The 22,155-nt window shown below is 39.8% G+C and overlaps 1 protein-coding gene and 1 non-coding gene across 3 annotated transcripts in view; both read right to left on the reverse strand.

Annotated features, from left to right (window-relative positions):
* KIF13B (kinesin family member 13B) overlaps positions 1-22,155 on the reverse strand; it is a 203,025-nt gene that overhangs the window by 147,474 nt on the left and 33,396 nt on the right. The window lies entirely within an intron of this gene.
* Positions 6,636-6,708, reverse strand: TRNAK-CUU (transfer RNA lysine (anticodon CUU)). Its single transcript has one exon. It is a non-coding gene; the product is annotated as a tRNA-Lys (tRNA).

The following is a 22,155-nucleotide window of genomic DNA, read 5'->3' on the forward strand; positions in this document are numbered from 1 at the left end:
TGTAAGCTTTCAAGTCAAATTTGAAAGTGTATTTTCAATCAAGTTCAATTACAGTATTAATATTCATCTCTTCTCCCAAAAACTAACTTCACTTTAACTGCTACATGTCACAGACGCAAATAGTCTGCCTTTTTTTTTTTTTTTTTACTAAAAGTAAAACCTGAAATTCAAAGGAAAATGAGACACCTATCCCTCAGTGCACCGTTATGCAGCCTTTTGCTTTTTTTGGAAGCAGGAATTGTGTTGTAATGTTTACCTCGTAACATTTCCCAAAAGAAATGCTTTATGTCACTCGAAATAAACCATACTTCCATCATTTCCATGTTTGTCACTGTTGATTTTAATAGGCAAAGGAGTAATAGGGAAGGTAAAATGAATTTTAAAAGCCTTGATCTTGAAGAAAAGGGTGAGGATGTGGAAAGAGGAAAAGGATTAAGAGTTAAAGCGTAAGTTGAGGCCATTAGCATACAGTGCTGACATTTTTCAGCCTAAGGAGGAAGCATAGGGGCCTTTCCTGGTAGTCCAGTGGTTAAGACTGTGCTTCCAACGCAGGGGTGTGGGGTTCGACCCCTGGTTGGGAAACTATGATCCCACATGTTGCATAGCACAGCTCAAGAAAATAAGCTGTAGACATACCAAATATGCCTGGACCAGCAAAAGCCGGAAACCCCTACATTAGATAGCAAGAACTCCTTAAACCGCATGCATCAGCACAGTAACCCGGGTTTCTTGAACTAGCCAACTGGTTAACAAGGAAAAATTGGCTCTCAACTGGCAGCTAAAGGAAGATTGGATGAGGAGTTAAGTACTAATAAATCACAGAGAAGGGAGAGTTCAGTTAAACCTTGGCATTTTCTTAAGAGTTACCAATTCTGATGTCTTTTAAAAATGCAACAGTTTAAAAAAAATGCAACAGTTTTTAAGATATAAATTACCTAATATATTCTACATATCTATGTAGTTTTAACAGTTTTATTGACATCATAATTTATATACCATAAAGTCATCCATTCTAAGGGAACGATTCACTGACTTTTAGGAAATGTACAGGGTTGTGCACCCCCCACCCCAATCTAGTTTAAGAACATTTCTGTCACTCAGGAAAGTTTCCTCAAGCCTGATTACACTCAGTCCCAGGTCCTGCTCCCAGCCCTAAGCAACCACTTAACAATTATATCTGCTTTCAGTCATTCTTCTGTGAACATTTCATATAAATGAAATTATACAATATGTGGTCTTTCGCATCTGGTGTCTATCACTCAGGCATGATTTTGTTCATTTGTTTGTTGGATGGCACTATGCAGCATGCAGCATTTTAGTTCCCTGACCAAGGACTGAACCCGTGCCCCTGCAGTGGAAGCAAAGTCCTAACCACCGGACCACCTGGGAATTCCCAAACTCGGGCATGTTGTGAGGTTCATCATCTTGTTATCAGTTCCCTGTTCCTTTTTACTCCTGGTAGTTGACAGGAATTTTAGATTGTTTCCAGTTTGGGGCTATGATGAACAAAGCTGCTATGAACAATCAAGAACAAATCTTTGTATAGATGTTTATTTTTATTTCTACAAATATACGCAAGTATAGATACCTAACCAAAGAACTGTTGCATCATAGGGTAAGTGTGTATCTATCTTTACAGGAAACAATCAAACCCTTTTCCTAAATGTGTGTACCAGGTTACATGCCCACCAGCAACAAGTCAGAGTCACAGGTGCCCCACACCTTTCACCATCTTTTAGCAGTGTCTGCTTTACATTTACAGCCATTCAAGAGGATGTGATGTGGCATCTTGCTGATATTAATTTGTATGTCCACAATGACCAAAGAGGTCAAGAGTCTTAACATGTGTTTATATTTCACTTAAAAGAACAGAAAAATTCTCACAATCTAGTCTCTATCCCTATTTTCAGACTAGTCTAAGAACTGACAAACTCCTGGTCAAATACACACTGTTTCCTTTTCATTCATGCTTATTCCTCTGGACCATTTCCATTACTTTGTTCACTGCTTTTACCTCTTTAACCACTTTTTACTTTCTTCATAGTTTTTGTGGAGACATTAATTTTTCTCTCTCTTGGACACCTAAGAATAAAACTGCTTGGTCATATGGTCAGCATCAATTTAACTTCATATTTACTATCTGTTTTATGATCCATATGTGCAAAACTGCCCATCTGAAATTTAGGTCAATCTTTTTTGGATCAAGCTCAGTATGTAAAAATTTTAGTAAATTTTATTTAATTTCTAATGTCCACACTGAATGATTCAAAACATACACTGGAGTCCATACGCCCAAGTCATCCTTACTGCATTACCTTGAGCGTCTAACTATTTCAGGCCTATAATCGGATGGCACCAAGGACTTCAGAGCTGAAATCCCTAAGAAGCTTGCAATATAGTTGATAAGATAACAGATCAGTAGATATCAAAGACACTGTCTCCATGGCATGATGCGGTAGGGAAAAGTACTTTACACTAGCAATTACAAACCCTTCATTCAGTTTTCATTCTGCCCTGCTTTAGTATTGTGAGCCCAGTGGTCACTTAACCTCATCAAACCTCTCTGCTACTTCAGGAACCAGGCAATCACCTACATAATCTGCTTCAGGCCACCGTGCAATACCCTATGTGGTATGGAAAGAACGTGGCTTGGGAACTAGACAGATGAGGGTTCAGATCTAGATTCAATACAGGTTTGTGCTCTTATCAGGTCCACACTGCATTCCATGTGTTATTTTCTTTAATCTCCACAACAACCCTAAAGAATAGATTTTATTATCCTCATTTTACAAGTGAGCAACTGAGGCTCAGCAAGATTAATATTTAATTGTTGACTTGAACAAGCAGCTTAAAGATTCAAACCAAGGCAGAAGCAATACTCTGCTGAAGTGACACAATCAAAAACATGTAGGTCATGTGAGAGCAATGCTGAGTCTTCTTTCATGGCTCAACCTTATCTGCATTATTTTTTCAAGACTTTGTTTCTGTTCTTCTCTCCTTCATGAAGTCTGGTTTCCTGACCAGGCAAAGAAACCTTAAGGAAATATGTTGTAGTCCCAGGAGACTAAGTTATACATTTGCAAGGGGGTGCAGGTAGAGAAGATTTGTCCAGCCTACCTAACGAACAGGCAAAACCCATCACTTTTTGTCCAACACAGAGTGGGGCAGAAGGATGACACACAACATGGGAAACGGTTTAGAAAAGAAAACACCGACATCCTTTGGTTCTCTCATATTCCAAGATACAACCAGCTAACTTTTTTTTTTTTTCTCATTTATTTTTATTAGTTGGAGGGTAATTACTTTACATCATTACAGTAGTTTTTGTCATACATTGAAATGAATTAGCCATGGATTTATATGTATTCCCCATCCCAGTCCCCCCTCCCACCTCCCTCTCCACCCGATCCCTCTGGGTCTTCCCAGTGCACCAGGCCTGAGCACTTGTCTCATGCAATGCAAATTAGTACAGCCACTATGGAAAACAGTGTGGATTCTTAAAAAGCTGGAGATAGAACTGCCATATGACCCAGCAATCCCACTTCTGGGCATACACACCAAGGAAACCAGATCTGAAAGAGACACATGCACCCAAATGTTCATCGCAGCACTGTTTATAATAGCCAGGACATGGAAGCAACCCAGATGCCCATCAGCAGACGAATGGATGAGGAAGCTGTGGTACATATACACTATGGAATATTACTCAGCCATTAAAAAGAATTCATTTGAATCAGTTCTAATGAGATGGATGAAACTGGAGCCCATTATACAGAGCGAAGTAAGCCAGAAAGATAAAGACCATTACAGCTAACTCTTAAGAAGCAGTATGGCTTCAGAATTCAGGGTATTCTTAACTGAACTAAACTGTCTTAAAGAAAGAAACAGCAATCTTAGAATACATTAGCTTGAAGGACAAAGAGAAAAGCACTGGAAGCTTTTGAATGCAAATTTAGACTCTTGGAAATAAAATAGTAAATGAGGATATGAACTGAAGTTTAAAATTCAATCTGCACACAACATAGGTAACAGGTACTGTATACAAGAGGAATACTTGCACATTAGTTCTGTACACTCACCTACAAACACAGGTGTGTCAGCAATACCAGACAATATAGCCAAACATTAACTGGTATTTCCATTTCCCAGAGAGGTGAAAAAGAGACTTGCTTAAGAAATTTGCTTGTGTAAAACTTTCTGGAACTGGCAAAATTTTTTTAAGCATTCTACAAGTCAGTATTTCTTCATACCTTTCATAGTTTACAGTGGTAAAGAGACTGGGCTCGGGAATCAAATTGCTTGATTTTGAATCCCAGCTGCAGCGTTCGCTGTGCGACCTGAGAAACAGCTACCTATCTGCACTCCAGCTCCCCTTACCTGCAAAACGCAGACAGTGAGGGAACCGACATCAGGGGTCGCGATGGGGATTAGAACAGGACCTGGCACAGAATAAGTACCAAGTGAAGACGGGATATTGTGTATGGATTTCCTAAAATCTCAACAGAGAGATTTCAAAAGTAGAAGATGATGAATGCCTTTTGGCTACGGAGGCAAGACGGTGCAAAGGTTTTATTCTTCTCTCGGGTGAACTAGTTTGGAAAAAATTCCAGAATAAGAGCTGGTCCAGAGGCGATAAGGCACTAAGGGTGCCTAGTTTTAAGATCTTCCATTAGTCAAAAATTCACTTGCAATAGTATGATTTTTTTTTTTTTCCAGGGTGGAGGGCCGTCAAGACACACCCCCCCAAGATGGTTCATTGTACTTTGCTATATTATTCGAATCTATTGTTCATTAAAAATAAATGGTAAAGTTTGGTGGCATTTTTTAATATTATCTCTTCCTGCTCCTTCTCTCTTATGGGTAACAACTGGATCCTCACTGATGTTCATAAACCTGTTTCCTATCTAAAACACCCCTGTGTCTTGGGACACTATGAGCACAGTTATATCACGCTTATCGGAAGGCATAAGAGAATTACAGCAATTAAAGGTGAAAACACAAGGCTCCCAGAACTCCTTGAATATGCTTCCTTGTAACAGGTACTACACTATACCTCCATCCCGGCCCCCACCCCAGCTCCTTCACCTTCGCACCTCGGCGCTTACACTTAGCCCTTCCAGACTGTAGGCGTCCAATGAATGTCTACTGAAATGACAGACTAGGAGTTAGGTTAACCATCACTATATCCTACCTAAAATAAAATCTCTCCTGATAAATAATCCCTCACCAGGTATTCCCTGGTGGCTCAGATGGTAAAGAGCCTATCTGCAATGCAGGAGATCTGAGTTCAATCCCTGGGTCAGGAAGATCCCCTGGAGAAGGAAAAGGCAACCCACCCCAGTAGTCTTGCCTAGAAAGTCCCATGGACGGAGGAGCCTGGCGGGCTACAGTTCAGTGTCGCAAGGAGTCGGACATGACTGAGCAACTTCACTTTCATTTTTCAAAGCCTCTCCAGAGACTACTTTTCCTATGCATATTCTCTGTCAGCGTTTTGTCCTTCCTTTATTGTTACACATTAGACTCTAAACTACCAGTTTCCTTAAGAAACCATGATCTAAAAATTTAAAAGAGCCAGAAAATGTTAATTCTTCCCCACTGAATTTCAGGTAACAGTTATCTAGAGAGTAACCATAAGACAGAAGGCTCAGAGACAAAGATCTTTGGAGGGAAATAATAAAATTGTATAGCTAAGGATCTGAAAGAGAAAAAGTTACGAATATGCTGAAGACAGAACTGGGGCTTCCCTGGTGGCTCAGGGGCGAAAGAATCCACCTGCAACACAGGAGACTTGGGTCTGATCCCTGGGTCAGAAGATCCCCTGGAGAAGGAAATGCCAACTCACTGCATGGACAGAGGAGCCTGGTGGGCTATAGTCCATGGGATCGCCAAGAATTGGACACAACTTAGCGAATAAATCACCAAAGACACAGTTAAAAAGTAAACAAAACCGCAGGAAAAATAAAAAGCTTACTCAAGTGAGTCATGGCTTAAAATGTGGTACAATCTGATCCAACTGACTGAATTTAAGAAAAAGAGAAATTTCTTTTAACTTTATGCTAGAACAACCCCATCAAATAGCCTATGAACCAGTTCTGATAACAATCCCAGAGAAAGACAGGAAATCTAACACACCATTTGGTCCAGCACTGAGACAGAGGGATAGACAGACGGATGGATGGGCAGAGAAGCCAGTAAAAGAGTAGATGGATGGAAGGATGGATGGATACACATATATATATGTATATAATAACGTCAACTTATGAATAAAGCAAGTGGGCTATAAGAGGACATAGAAAGGGGGAAGGGCAGGATCTCATCTTGGTAAAGAAGGAATGAAGAGACAATGTTCAAAGTACAAGTTAATATATTCTGTAAAAACACCACAGAGATGACTATGAAAGGTGAAAGTGTTAGTCACTCAGTTGTGTCCAACTCTTTGCAACCCCATGGACTGTACCAGGCTCTTCTGTCCATGCAATTTGCCAGGCAAGAATACTGGAGTGAAGGAAATACTTCAGGGGTGAAGTATTTCCTGAAATACTGAAGGAAATAGCCATTTCCTTCTCCAGGGGATCCTCCCAACCCAAGGACTGAAACCCAGGTCTCCTGCATTGCAGGCAGATTCTTTGGGCAACTGCCCAAAATGGGGCTTGAACCCATGACCCTGGGATTAAGAGTCCCATGCTCTACCTATTGAGCTAGCCAGGCAGCCTGAAATGACAGTAGAAGAAATTAAATATAAAAATTGAACAGTAGGAGAAGAGGTAAAAAGCTTGTACATCTTAAGCTAAAATCTTCTTCAGGGAGTCAATGAATATATGTCTAAGACTAATAAACTTAGGTATGCACATACCTGGAATAGTCTTCAAAAATTTCTTTGATCATGTACCCCCCAAAAAAACCTCCTCATACATTTAAGTTGTCATATAAAGTTATTCAAAAATGGGTTTAAATAGTTGCAAAGAACTCCTGAATTTTTATATTTTTAAATAGAATTTCTTAAATTTATCCACTGGAATCCAAGTACCATAAATTTATATAAATTTAAATAGTGATATTTTATTGTTGATACAATCCACTGTTTTTTAAATGAAAAAACTCTTTTCTTTAATAGCCAAAAATTTCATACCTTTACTTCTTTCCCATCAAGTCACCCACTGATGTGAAGTCATCTATCCAACATCTGAACTGACTTGAAAATTTGAAGGCAATGAAAAAGAAACACTCGGTCTCTAAATTCCATTCTATTGATAGTTTGCACAAAACATTTTATCCTAATGTAAAGTCTTTTGTTAACCCTCTATCAGGCTTTTCTGCAAAAATATCTATATAAATTAAAACTTTAAATTTCTCAGGTTACTCTTCTTCTGCATTGAGTTATCACTACAATTATTAGTAGCACATAATTAACTAGAGCAAAATAAATACATCACAAATTTTGATAAACACAATTAAGTAAAAACTGTAATGGAAACGCATCTTATAATGAAACGAGTCCATGGGATTTCTATAACTTACTACTGGAAATGAGCTGGCATTAAGCATTCATGGTACTGCTTTCTTCTGTACAGAGTAAGGCGCTGAAGGGGCTTCCCAGATGGTGCCAGTGAAGGAGCTGCCTGCCAGCACAGGAGAAAACCAGAGACGCGGGTGTGCTTGCTGGGCCGGAAGATCCTCTGGAGTAGGAAATGGCAAACTCCTGCATTTTTGCCTGGGAAATCCCAGAGACAGCGGAGCCTGGCGGGCTACAGTCCATGGGGTCACAGAGTCGGAAGAGACCAAGCACACACGAGAAGCACTGAAAATCTTGCTAAAATACGTAAGAGGACTGAACTGGAAGGAGGTTTGTTATAGTAACGTCACTCAAATCTTCACACTCCTGCCATGGTACACAGCAAAAAAAAAAAACAAAAAAAAAAACAGAATGATCTAATACTAGACATTATTTTTAAGGCTCTATAAGCTAATGAATCAATTCGGTCTCCTGAAAGCAAAAACTGGAAACTACCTGACTGGCAAAAGGAATGTAACCCAGGTCATAGAGCATTCATTTTCTCAGCTTCCTGGATAGAGGCCAAAGACTCTACCATAACTTCTCAAGTTAATCACACCTGCTATTGTTTCACTTATCGGAACTTTACTTAACCTCTAAAACTCAAAGGATTGAAAAAAATCAAATCTTGTTAACTTCATTATACCTCTGACAAAAGAATACTATTTGGAAAAATTATTTCATCTTACAATGTGCTTTCAATAAATTTTCATAAAAACACTGAAGCTACACATTTAGCTGATTCAATTTATGGAAAAGTTTGCACTATAACTAGAATGTGACTTAATTATTAAATCAGTATCTTACATATCTTATCAAATCTTGATTATGTTATTATCAAATTAATCAGGTAAGTCAAACACACTTTCCATACAAAACAACCTGACTTCATTTTTAAATTCTAATAAAAGTGTTAACATTCATTTCAAGGAGGTGTATATTAGAGAATACATTTTGTAAGATAGATTACTGAAAGTAATTAAACAAGTATTTAAATTATATATATCTAGTAATTTAAAACAGATAAAAGATGGATCAATATGTTGCTTCTCATTAATTGATCTGTAATAATAAAATTTAATGTGTAACTAAAACCAGAAATTATTTACAAAACAAGGAGTATGATGAAGAAATGGTGTTCCCTGGGTTAACATGTATATTAAATTGGTATATTGAGCTTTCTTCTAATAATTATGTAAGAATGAGAAAAAAGTCCATTAACCTTTTAAAATCAAGATCTGACTTTTCCTATGTACTTAATGAAACAGAAGAGTGCAGTCATCCCTTGGTACATGTGGGGTTAGAGAACCCCCCCATACCAAAATCTGAAGATGCTCGATTTGCTAATTATTAGAGAAATGCAGGAAAAGCTATGACAAACCTAGACAGTGTGCTAAAAAGCAAAGACATCACTTTACCGACAAAGGTCTATATATAGTCAAGGATATGGTCTTTCCAGTACTCATGGATGGTTGTGAGAGTTGTACTATAAAGAAAGCTGAGCACCAAAAAATCAATGCTTTTGAACTGTGGTGTTGGAGAAGACTCCTTGGACTGCAAGGAGATCAAACCAGTCAAGCCTAAAGGAAATCAACCATGAATATTCACTGAAGGACTGAAGCTGAAGCTCCAATACTTTGGCCACCTGAAGTGAAGAGCTGACTGCTGAAAACACTCTGATGCTGGGAAAGACTAAAGGCAGAAGGAGAAGAGGGTGACAGAGGACAGGATAGTAGGATGACATTACCGATGCAAAGGACATGAACCTTGAGCAAACTCCAAGAAACAGTGATGGACAGGGAAGCCTGGTGAGATGCAATCGTGAAGAGTCAGACACAGCTTGGCGACTGAATAACCACCACCATCTCACACTGGTCAGAATGGACACCACTAAAAAGTCTACTAACAACAAATGCCAGAGAGTATGTGGAGAAAAGGGAACCTTCCTACACTACTGGTGGGAACGGAAGTTGGCGCAGCCACAATGGAAAACAGTATGGAGGTTCCTCAGAAAACTAAAAATAGCTACCATATGATCCAGAAATTCCACTCCTGGGCATAAATCCGGACAAAACTATAATTCAAAAAGATACATGCACTCCTATGTTCACAGCATGAAGCTATGATTTGATCCACAGATTTCTGATCATAGCACTATTCAAAACAACCAAGACATGGAAACAACCCAAATGTCAATCAACAGTTGAATGGATACATAAACACAATGGAATGCTACTGACTCATAAAAAAGAATGAAATAACACCATTTGCAGAAACATCGATGGACACAGAGATTATCATACTAAGTGAACTAAGTCAGAAAGAGAAAGACATATTATATGATATCACTTGTATGTGAAATCTAAAATGACACAGATGAATCTATCTATGAAGCAGGAACAGGTTCACCGACACAGAACACAGACTTGGGATTGTCACGGGGAGGAGAGGAGGGGAGGCACGGACTGGGAATTTGGGGGTTAGTAAATGCAAACTATCTTGTACAGAATGGATAAACCACAAGATCCTCCGGTACAGCACGGGAAACTATAAGTCAATGTGCAGGGATAAACCATAATGGAACAAATATAAAAAAGAATGTATATATACACACGTATAACTGAGTCACTCTGCTGGAGAGCAGAAATTAACACTACACTGGGCATCAACTATACTTCGATTTTAAAGAGTAGATCTCAGCTACTTTATTCAATAAAGATTCAATAAGGAGAGAAAATGGCATGAATTTTATCTGTGCATTTAGCCACTGCATCCTAAAAAAAAAAATCCCATTTTCCTGCTTTGGCTGTTTGAAAGTACTTTGCCTTCCAAGGAATGCCTTGTCCTAGGGATGAGTATTAAGAATAGAAAAGAACTGTTTCTATTTCCCAGCCTGGAAACCTACAATTTGATAACTACAATTAACAAACAGAAGTTCTACATTGAGAAACCTTAGCTTAAATCACACCATTAGTCTGTCAACAAGGAAGTGAAAAATAAAAACATGGACACGAAAAATGGGAATGTAGAAGAAAGCACATCTGAGTGACTATGAGGGGAAGATGTCACCACTTCAGACTGAATTACCCGAAAGTTCTCAGTGCTTTACGGCAGAATAAAAACAAGTCAACGACGTTTCTGACCAGAAATATCAGGGAGCTGAAGTGAAAGATATCTGGGCCCGCAAAAGTGAAGAAGAAAGGGCTAGAAGGATTGTGTGGGTGAAGGAAGCCCGCCCACAGGCGCCTAGGGAACGTCTGTCCAATCAGTGAGGAGCTGGATGTGGACTCCGCCAATGGAAAGTTTTGAGTCCAGGAACCAATAGACTCCACCTCTCTGTAAAGGCTGAACGTGGATTAGTTATGTTTTATAAACTCTCATATAGCTCTGATGATCTATTACGTGGCGAACTATGGACCCTGGTTATTTATCCGTGGAAGTTCACATTTTTGGAGCCCTCTTGAATCTGTTTGAGAGAGAACTCACTACAGCTGCCAGAAACCTCTTTTGCAGGGCTTAGCAAAGTCAGGACTGAGGGGGTGTTTGCTGTATTTCACCTCAAAGATGAAACAACCCTACTCCAGTCCCTGAATGAATGGTTAGTCAGCCCTTGACCTAAAGCCTTTCCTCCCACTTCTCTGAGTTTTCTCGAACTGTTAGCAAATAAGCCAGATTCTGAATGTTTCCTCTCTCTGACAAGGCGTTGGTACCTTTTACACCTGTAAGCTTAGTCACCACAAAACCTAATATTGGCAAACTGTTCCCCTGGTGATCCTAGGTAGGCAAGTGGCTACAGGGGTGCTCACTGTAAATGCTACCTGGTGATTATAGTAAAATCCTGCCAGTAATGAATATTCTGCACTCAGGAAAGAACTGGTAACACAAGCATTCATTCAGCCAAGTACATATTTAAACTGGCTGGGGAAACTTCTCTCCACTCAGAAACACCAGACTTTAATCTCCTATTTTGTGGGTGCTGTCTCCCCAAAAAACATCAGTGTGCAGATTTCCAAGACGAAAACTCTTTTCACCTGTTCTCAACACTCAATGTTCAGGCCACCTTTGGCATCTCTTGCCCCATCACATTAATAATCTCTGAACCGATTTTCCAATCTCCCCTCGCATTCCCGCCTAATCTACCCTCCACAGTCGTCAGTGTAATCTCATACTGAGTCATTTTGAGTCCAGTGGAGCCAGACAAGGCCTAGTTTTGACTCTGAGCAAGATTCTTAATCTCTCCATGCCTGTTTCTCCACCCGCAAAAAAATGCAAATAATAAGACTGCTGTGAGGATTAAATAACATGTATAAAGTGCTTAAAGCTGTGACTGGACAATTATGTCACTCATGTGTGGAAGAACCTTCCAGGCTCTCCCACTGTCCATGCCAACCATCATGCTATTCTTTGTATCTGAAATGTCTTTATTTCTGAGCCAGACAGAAGAAAGTCCTAATCATGTTTTTCTGCGATGTCTTTTTCAACCTTCATAAATTATAGTACTTGCAACTTTCACCCCGCCTCCCCCCAACTTCTTCCTAACACTGCATTCGTGTCTGTCTAGATTGTCTCATCATGATGTCTTTATTAAGATTCTTTTGTCTTTATCTGAAAATACTTCGGAATAGTCCCATAGCACTTCACAGCTCTCTCCTAGGGAACTTTCACACACTGCATTTGTTATTTGTACAGTCTCATTATTCCTACTAATTATTTTTAAAAAGAAAAAATAGCAATAAAGGCAAGTGTTAAGTTTTAATCCATTAAGTTTAATTTCTTGACATTCGGTATCCTAATCACAAATATACACTCCAGGCTTCATCAGGTGACAGAAGATTCTAATCAAAAATTCACACTCCAGAGGGAGGGGACATATGTACACCTATGGTTAATTCCTGCTGATGTATGACAGAAATCACACCAATACTGTAACCATCAATTAAAAATAAATAATTATTTTAAAAATGCACACTCTAGAGTAGGGATTCTTAACCCTGATAGAATGAATGGGCATCTGCAAAAATGGTTAGGGGAAAAAGTTACACTTTCATGTTTTACTATCTAACAGCAATTTAGCCATTACCCTCAATATAGGCAATAAATTACAAAATTAGCAGTGATTTTGCCACCAACAAACATTATAGCTATTTTCTTATCATTACAATTATTGTATTTATATTCATCACAACTTTGAAATGAATTACTCCCAACACTAGATCTTCATAGTCAATACAGTAATAAAGAAGCACGTATTACTGCACTACATGTCTTTAAAAATATTCTGGAAACTGTATTTCATTATATTTGGCTTATTTTGTAATCCTTTGCCTTTTATGCTTTTGAAAGATTATGCTGAGAAAGGTCTACAGACTTTATCAGATAGCCAAATGGGTTCATGCAAAAACAGGTCTGGCTATCTTTTCTTCTGAACAACACTCCAGCCTCAGCACACGGAACATCAGAAATAATTTTTAACTAGTAAAATGCACCATGTTTAAACTCTGCACACTGACTAGAAATCTCACACAGGTACCTCCAGTCTTGAGAGACAAATTTAAGACCCTAGCAACCGTGGCATCTTGTGCCATCGGTCTGGGGTTCTCGGCTTAGGACTCTAGGCAGACCTGAATTCAGACTCTGCCACATAATTCTAAGCAGAGGGTCCTGAATCCTGCTCCGCTGGTCTCATGGGAAGCTTTCAGGCAAGGCACCTGTCTGAGAGCTGTGACTTCACAGAGCTCACAGGAACAGGCTGTATGACTAACGCTGCGCCTGCTAATACCTTTGAAAGGCAATCTGTCAGATCATCAAGGCTGACATACCGTGTGTGTGTGCATGCATGTGTTCATCAGAACTTCATGGCTGACATACTGTGTGTGTGTGTGAGAGAGAGACAGCATTCATCAGATCGTCATGGCTGACATACCATGTGTGTGTGTGTGTGTGTGTGTGTGTTCATCAGAACTTCATGGCTGACATACTGTGTGTGTGTGTGAGACAGAGAGAGAGAGAGAGAGACAGCATTCGTCAGGTCGTCATGGCTGACATACCATGTGTGTGTGTGTGTGTGTGTGTGTGTTCATCAGAACTTCGTGGCTGACATACTGTGTGTGTGTGAGAGAGAGAGAGAGAGAGAGACAGCATTCGTCAGGTCGTCATGGCTGACATACCGTATGTGTGTGTGTGTGTGAGAGAGAGAGAGAGACAGCATTCATCAGGTCATCATGGCTGACATACCACATGTGTGTGTGTGTGTGTGTGTGAGAGAGAGAGAGACAGCATTCATCAGATCGTCATGGCTGACATACCATGTGTGTGCATGTGTGTGTGTGTGTGTTCATCAGAACTTCATGGCTGACATACTGTGTGTGTGTGAGAGAGAGAGAGAGAGACAGCATTCGTCAGGTCGTCATGGCTGACATACCGTGTGTGTGTGTGTGTGTGTGTGTGTGTTCATCAGAACTTCGTGGCTGACATACTGTGTGTGTGTCTGTGCGCGCGCACTCAGTCACTTAGCTGTGCTCGCCTCTGTGCGACCCCATAGATTAGCCCATCAGGCTCCTCTGTCCATGGGATTTCCCAGGCAAGAATACTAGAGTTGGCTGCCTTGTCCTCCTCCAGGGGATCTTCCTGATCCACGAATCGAACCCACATCTTCTGCATGGAGGTGGATTCTTTACCACTGTGCCACGTGGGAAAGCCCCAGCTCTCATCATTGAGCTTACTAATGTCTGATTATAAATGACCCAAATGTCTTAGACCAGTTTGTAATGCCCGTGATAGACTAAGACGCTCCATGAAGCCTGGGACCAAATTTCTTTTTATGCATCATCCTTCTCTAAGGGTCAATAGTATACTGACACACTTACAGGGCATTCAGCAAATAGTTGTTGAATTAACAAATGTAATATCCTTAGGTGTGGATGTGTTTCCTGAAGTCCAGAATGTAATTCCTTTAAAAGAAAAAAAAGCAAGTCTGGACTTCCCTGGTGGTCCAGGGACGCCAGCTAAAACACCAAGCTTCCTGCAGGGGGCCTGGGTTCGATCCCTGGTCAGGGACCTAGATCCCACGTGACACAACTAAGAGTCAGCTTAGCCAAGTATATATACTTATAGAAAAGTTATGACAAACCCAGGCAGCATATTAAAAAGCAGAGACATCACTTTGCCAACAAAGGTCAATCTAGTCAAAGCTATGGTTTGTCCAGTAGTCAGGTATGGATGTGAGAGATGGACCATAAGGAAGGCTGAGCATCAAAGAATTGACGCTTTCAGACTGTAGTGCTAGAGAACTCTTGAGTGTCCCTTGGACTTCGAGGAGATCAAACCAGTCCATCCTAAAGGAGACCAACCCTGAATATTCACTGGAAGGACTGAGGCTGAAGCTCCAATATTTTGGCCACCTGATGCAAAGAGCTGGAATGGAAAAGACCCTGATGCTGGAAAAGACTGAAGGCAAGAGGAGAAGCAGGCAGTAGAAGATGAGATGATTGAATGGCATCACCAACTCAATGGACAGTGAGTTTGAGCAAACTCTGGAAGACAGCGAAGGACAAGGAAGCCTGGCATGCTGCAGTCCAAGGGGTCACAAAGAGTCAGAAAGAACCTGGTGACTGAACAACATAACAAAATATTAAAAAAAAAAAAAAGAGCAGGTCATACTTATCTTTCCCTTCTCAGGGACCTTGCCAGGGTAATTGTTGAACGTCCACAGTTTTGCTCTAATCTGAATTTACCAACTATATTTTTCTTTTTTTTTTTTTTACTTTTCTAAAAGCAATTACATTTTCAAACGTCTAAAGATCAAGAAGAGACTCTTCTGTGAAATCCTACAAAGCAGTAAGAAGCAGTGAATATAGGTGGCTTTGGAGAGAGGCGCTCATGCAGACCTGAGTTCAAGTCCTAGTTCTGCCACTTACTATGTGATATAACAGCTTCCTGCCTCATTCCTCTTCTGAAAAATCTGAGATAATCATGGTGCCTATATTTTCTGTTTTAAGTGCTTTTACTGAACTTGTAGGTAAAACCCCTGGCAAAGGATCCAACACACTGTAAGAAATAATAATGCCTACAAATGCTATTTACCATCAGTGAGAAGATCCCCAAACTAAATTCTCTGTTCACTTCTTATATTTCCAAGAACACTACCCTAGCTGTCTCTGCATTATTTACACCTTCTCAGTGTTCAAAGACCTTGACCATGAAGTTGCTTTGACTATGATAACAATAGCTCTTTGCTCAGAACAAGGAAACCAACTCTGAGCAATATTACGCAAATTGATGCTCTTTAGAGGAAACCCACAACGCCTGAAATAAACATCTTGTACTTGCTATCTGGAGGGTTAATAAACCACACTTAGAGTTATAGCTTAAGTCACCTAAGATAACTGCCAATTATCATTGCCAATTAAGAAGCAAAAGGGCATGATTTGTTACTGCTGTTGTTAGCCTGGGCTTCCCTGGTGGCTCAGATGGTAAAGAATCCGCCTGCAGTGTGGGAGACCTGGGTTTGACCACTGGGTTGGGAAGATCTCCTAGAGGAGGGCATGGTTATTAGTCTAACCTGGCCAATAAGTATGCACCAATGTTGCCTGGAAAAAAATTACTTAAAATATGATGTATTTCAATGAGTAAAATTTTTATAATGAAAAAATGATCAGAAGAAACAAATCAAGGAATAATAGCACTTACCATCTACTAAGTACCTAACCATGTAGCAGGCATTCAACATAAATAACTAATTTATGCCAAGAGCGATCTGGCAAGATGCGTATAATGGTGTCCTCACCTCAATTTTACAGAAAAGGAAACTGAAGCTCAGGGAAGTCATGAAAACTCCCAAAGGCACACCAGTGATAATGGGAAATCCAGAAGGCAAACCTTAGTCTGAGTCGTTCTCCTCTGATGCCCTTCAACCAACTCTCACCTTCTCCTACCCTTACAAGCAGTGATGACGGCTAATTCCACCAATAACACCTCAGTCCTAGATCCTATCTACTGCTTCTGCGGTGGACAGAATTAAAAATTAATCCCCACTGTGAAGAACAGACCTAACCTGTTCCTAATTTTTAAATTCAGAGTCAGGTTAAAATACAACAGGCCAACTGTAATGTAATACAGAGAACTCGTTTAGTGTACAGACCGAGGGCACGCAGAAAGGATGTTCTTAGCGTGGATTCCTCAGAGACCAAAGACCCAGGCTTGTCCTGGACTGTGGCCCCAGAGCAGAGGGGCAGGGGGGTGAGGCATGAGGTGTCAGCCTGTGTCCACGTCAAGCTGGGCTGGGTCCAGTCTGAGTTGGCAGCAGCCAGGGGTGAAGAGTGATTAAAGGCTCTGGGGAGAGTGAGGCCAAGAGGTTCCGAAGCGGCATAGAAGAGGTGTCTGATACAGAGGATAAAGATGAAGTCTGTGTCAGAAAATTCAAGGAAAACCTATGGAAATGGAAAGGCACAAAGTCCAAGTTCAGTGCCAAGGTCTGACTCGACCAGTCTCTGTCCCAATACCCTACTTTTAAGCATCCTTCCTGATAGGAGCAGATAAAAAGATGAGTGTATGTGTTCAGTCCTATTAAATCTAGCTTTCAGAGAAAGGACATTCATACAATAGGGTTTTCCTGTACTACTTACATAACTTAATTAGATGACTCATGCGAAATTGTACCAAATGTATATTCAATGTCTGGTTCCTCCCATTACATGGCAGTTTCCAAGCCCCTGAAGAACATAGCAGATTACAAGGGCGGCTGACTAGACTAATGACTCAGTGGAAGTAAAAACTGAACAAAGATCTTGCTTACATACAGGGTTTCTGTTGTGGTAACATCTGATGAGAATAAAGTTGAGCAAGCAAGTCTATGACATGTGACCAAAACACCAAGTCTCCCAGTTTTCTACATAGAGGAATATGTTAAGTCTGACAAAACAATAAAGGGCAATTATAAGCTACTATGTATTGATTCTCATGGTGGTTTTCATTTCATAGGGTAAAATTTATTTTTTAAAACATTTAAATGGATAAACAAGGTTCTACTGTACAGCACAGTGTGTGTGTGTTTATATCCTGTCATAAACCATAATGGAGAAGAATATGAAAAAAAATGTGTGTGTGTATATATATATGTGTATGTATATATATACACACACACACACAACTGAGTCATTTTACTGTACAGAGTAATTAACATATTGTAATTCAACTACACTTCAATAAAAAATAAATTTTTACAAAACAATTATTTAAGTGTTCGTTTCATCTAAAAAATAAAGAGAAAAAGATCTGCTTTAATGTAGACTTAAGATATACATCAATTATTGCATAAAATTGCTATAAAAATCCCAGTTTGCAAAACAAGGAACTCCAGTGAAAACTGCTTATGCATTACGAAGTCAACTTCCAAAGTCCTGCCAGCTACATAAAAACTGACAGGTATCCTGAAATTTGAATTACTGTACTTATGAGTAAAAATTAAAGTAAAATTAGTCTTGGCATTCCTTTTTTCCCTCGCAGTGACTACTTTCTGCTGACATCTAAAATCTTGACAGTTATCTATCTTTTTACTCAGGAATATTTTTAAACTTTATTAAAGTTTTTGACATATAAATTTATAATCAAGCAAGCCCACCTTGTTGACAGTAACCAGATATTTGCTTTGTCGAAAATTTCTTGCTTTTTTTCAGATCAATTTTTTAAATTTTTTGAAATACACTTGATTTACAATGCTTAGTTTCAGATGTACAACAAAAGTGATTCAGTTATACATATAAATAAATATATATATTCTTTTTCATACTCTTTTCCTGCCTTTTCTGTCTCCTTTAAATATCCTGGTAGACACAGGAGTGTCACATAACCCACCCTATGGAGAACAGACCAACCCTGGGAGTCTAACACCCAGAGGAGTTCCTTCTTTTTTTTTTTTAAGATGTTGTTGATGCAAACCATTTTTAAAGTCTTTTTCTCAGCCAAGAGCCACGTGGGAGCTTAGCTCCCGGACCGGGAATCGATTCCGCAACCCCTGCATTAGAAGACAAAGTCCTGACCACTGGACCACCAGGAAGTCCACCAGGAGCTCCTTCTTGCAAGGCAGAGCAGAGACCAAGTCATCAGAACCTGCTCCCCTCAGGCAGTGAAAACTGAGGCCAAAGCCCCTCCAACAGTAAGTTAAACTGGTTTAACTACAGTCAAAATCACATCTAATCTTATCTTCTCTGCATATACTCTAGCAGGACTTTCAGAGCCTGTTCCAGTTCTACAGCATTTTATGAGATGTATGCTAAGGACTTTCCTCTCTCCTCTCAAGGCAACAGGACAATATACATGGTGATAAACACTGTGTTTTTCAGTCTAAAATTATTGTTGGAGCACCTTGGAGCCTAATCCTCTGCTAGATCCTAACATATAAAGACACCCTATCCTACAAATCCTTTAAATCAGAAGGGTAATTAGATAGGATTCAATTTCTAAACCAAAGTGATTTAAAAAATAGTTAGAGAGACAAGATAGGTATTTGCAACTAGAGAACAAGAAAGATCCATGTGTCCTAGCTACACACACTGTTCTACCTGAACAGGTGCCCAATCGAACTGGTCCCTGCCCTCGCTATGGCTGCTGGGAATTTCTCTCCATCCTGCCTACCGGCCTCTTTCTATGTCACCACAGCAAAACAGTTCCTCTTCTCTACCCATATCTTGCTTTAACTGTTCAATTACTCCAGTGATGTAAGGTGAGGACTCTATGACAAGACAGAGCAAGCCAAAGTGCAGAGAGAAAGCAAAAAGATCCCCTCCTTGCTTCAGGAGACCAGTAAAAGGTGGATGGATGAAAAGATGCGACTGGGAAAAGGTGAGCCTGCAGGAACCTGCTTTTCCAGGTTGTTCACCCACAAACGGAAGCAGGTGGGATTACTTCATGTCCCTCTAACCTCCAAGTAACCCCAGTTTTCTTCTCGACTGCTCACGCTTTTAGCCCTTTAGCATCTGAATCTTGTTTGAAAGTCTCCCCGCTAAAATCTCCAGTCACAACAAAATTCCATCTCAGATCTTCAAACCCTCTTCCCACTGTTCATACAACAAACTCTCTCTACCATGAGTAAGAGAACAATCAGAAAGGCTTAATTAATAGAACCAGAGAATCCCTGGCCTCCTACCCCAAAAGACACAGAGTTAAATTTCTTGGCATTCTAAATTAGAAGTCCGAATTCACAGAATCACTTGCCTAAACGTCTTAGTTAAACAGCAGCATACACTTCAGAAATACCATGGGTTCAACAGACTTTTGCAGGGACCTAGTGTTGATTCATATGATATTGCTTATGATGGAAAAAATAATTATGTTCTAAAATTTTGGTGAGTGCCTTAGACAATTCTGATTGACCTGGGCTAACACATCGTCCTTTACAATCAGAGATTCTCAGACTTTTTGGTATCAGAACTCTGTTACACTCTTCAACAACTGAGGATCCTAAAATGCTTCTTTTTACATGGGTTATAGCCTAGAGAAAAAAATTTTAGTTAGAAATTAAAGCCAAGAAACTCTAAAATAATAGCAAGATTTATTACATAAATAACATATTTAAGAAAAAATACTAGTATTTAAAGCAAAAATATATAAAGATTATTTACTGAAGAGGAGCATCATTTTACATTTTGCAAACAATGTGTTATGATAATTTATAAAGTCATATCAACAATTATTGAGTTCACATGGTTAAACAATAAACCAACCATGTGAATTCTTTAACTGTTGATATGACTTTATAAATTATCAAACGTTCAGTGTAACTCACTGATTTGCAAAAATATAAAATGATGCTCCTCTTCAGTAAATATATGTTTACAAGTTTATGTATTTTTGTTTTTGAAAATAGCATTTCTTTTTAAATTGAGCCTAGTGGGCTACAGTCCCTGCGGTCACAAAGAGTCAGACATGACTGAGCACTCAAACAATAAACTAAACACAAATAAACTAAACTCAAACAATAAACTAAAGAAAAATTGAGAACATAACGTATTCAGTACCAGTACAGAGGTTAAGAGTTTCAAAACTCAAAAGCCTGGGGCCCCGGTCAGGAAAGGACATGTTTGGTGACAGAAGCTGGTAAGGATTTACAGCAAGGATTACATGGGAAGGTCTACAGGGACCGGACAAATAACAGAAGTTATTTGCTGCACCTACCAACCGGGGATCTAAACAGGTCATGACCTTATCAGGGAGAAAGAGCTCACTGATGCCAGATTTTCAAGTTGTTTAGGAAAAACTACAAATTTGAATTTTTATGTGAAACTGTTCAATTTTTAGGTATTGAAACTGCAGGCCAAATGAACATCTATATGTAAATGGAGCCTACAACACCCCCAGTCTGCAACATCTGTATGTCACAAAAAGAACTGTTTAATCTTTGAATAATTCTTCCCAAGGAAATTTATCCCACAGTATGGTCCTAAGATCCCCAGGAAACAGCATACTTAAGATATAATCAATGAAACAGCATTGGAACAGAAGGTTGTTATCAAAACATGAAAAGCAAAACAAAGCAATACAGTGCCATCAGTCAACAGGCGATCGGATCTACTGCACAAGAATTTCTTTCTAGAAAGTCGCACCCAGCATGGTGGGGTGGGTTTGAGATGGCTCATCAGGTCCTACCATTGTCCTGAGAAATACTCTCCATAACACCTAACTCCCAGACTCGCAAATCACCTTTCCAACTACTCACTGGGGCTAACATGAGGATAGAGAGCTTTAGAGAACAAGCACCTAGGACTATAACCAGTCAAGAGACGTTTACGGAGCACTTCGGCCTGCAGAGCACCGCACGAGGCCCAAGGTTTAAGTGATCCCACCTTCCAACTGTGATCCCAGTTCACAGCCTCAAAGGGGAGGGGGCCCAAAATACAAACAAAACAGCGAAACAGTACGCGAGTTAGAAAACGAGGAGGGGGACACGTGCCTGGTGGTCCAGTGGGGAAGACTCCACGCGCCCAATGCAGGGGGCCTGGGTTCAATCCCTGGTCCAGGAACTAGATCCCACATACTGCAAATAAGATCCAGCACAGCCAGATAAAAAGTAAATATTTTTTTAAAAAAGGAGAGATAAACATATAAAAGATGTCTCCCAGACACTGACATTTCTTAATTAGTAGAAATAATAAAGGCTCCAAATTCAAAAGACAGATTACAGGATGTACGAGCAAGCTTGAAGGAAGGTTCCAGAAACCAGCTAGAAGGCAGTTATGGTCCCAGCTAGGGTAACCTCAGAGAGAACAGAAAGGCATGTCAGGGTAAAAATATCTGCAAGAACTGTGGGTGGGAATGTAAACTGATACAGCCACTAGGGAAGGCGGTATAGAGAATCCTTAAAAAAACTAGGAATGAAACTACCATATGACCCAGCAATCCCACTTCTAGGCTTATACCCTGAGGAAACCAAAGTTGAGAAAGACACATGTATCCCACTGTTCTTTGCAGCACTATTTACAATAGCTAGAACACGGAAGCAACCCAGATGTCCACCAACAGATGAATGGATAAAGAAGTTGTGGTACATATATACAATGGAATATTACTCAGCCATCAAAAGGAACACCTTTGAGTCAGTTCTGATGAGG

This window comes from Odocoileus virginianus, chromosome 18 (genome assembly GCF_023699985.2).
Source record: "Odocoileus virginianus isolate 20LAN1187 ecotype Illinois chromosome 18, Ovbor_1.2, whole genome shotgun sequence".
In the NCBI taxonomy this organism is placed as follows: Eukaryota; Metazoa; Chordata; class Mammalia; order Artiodactyla; family Cervidae; genus Odocoileus; species Odocoileus virginianus.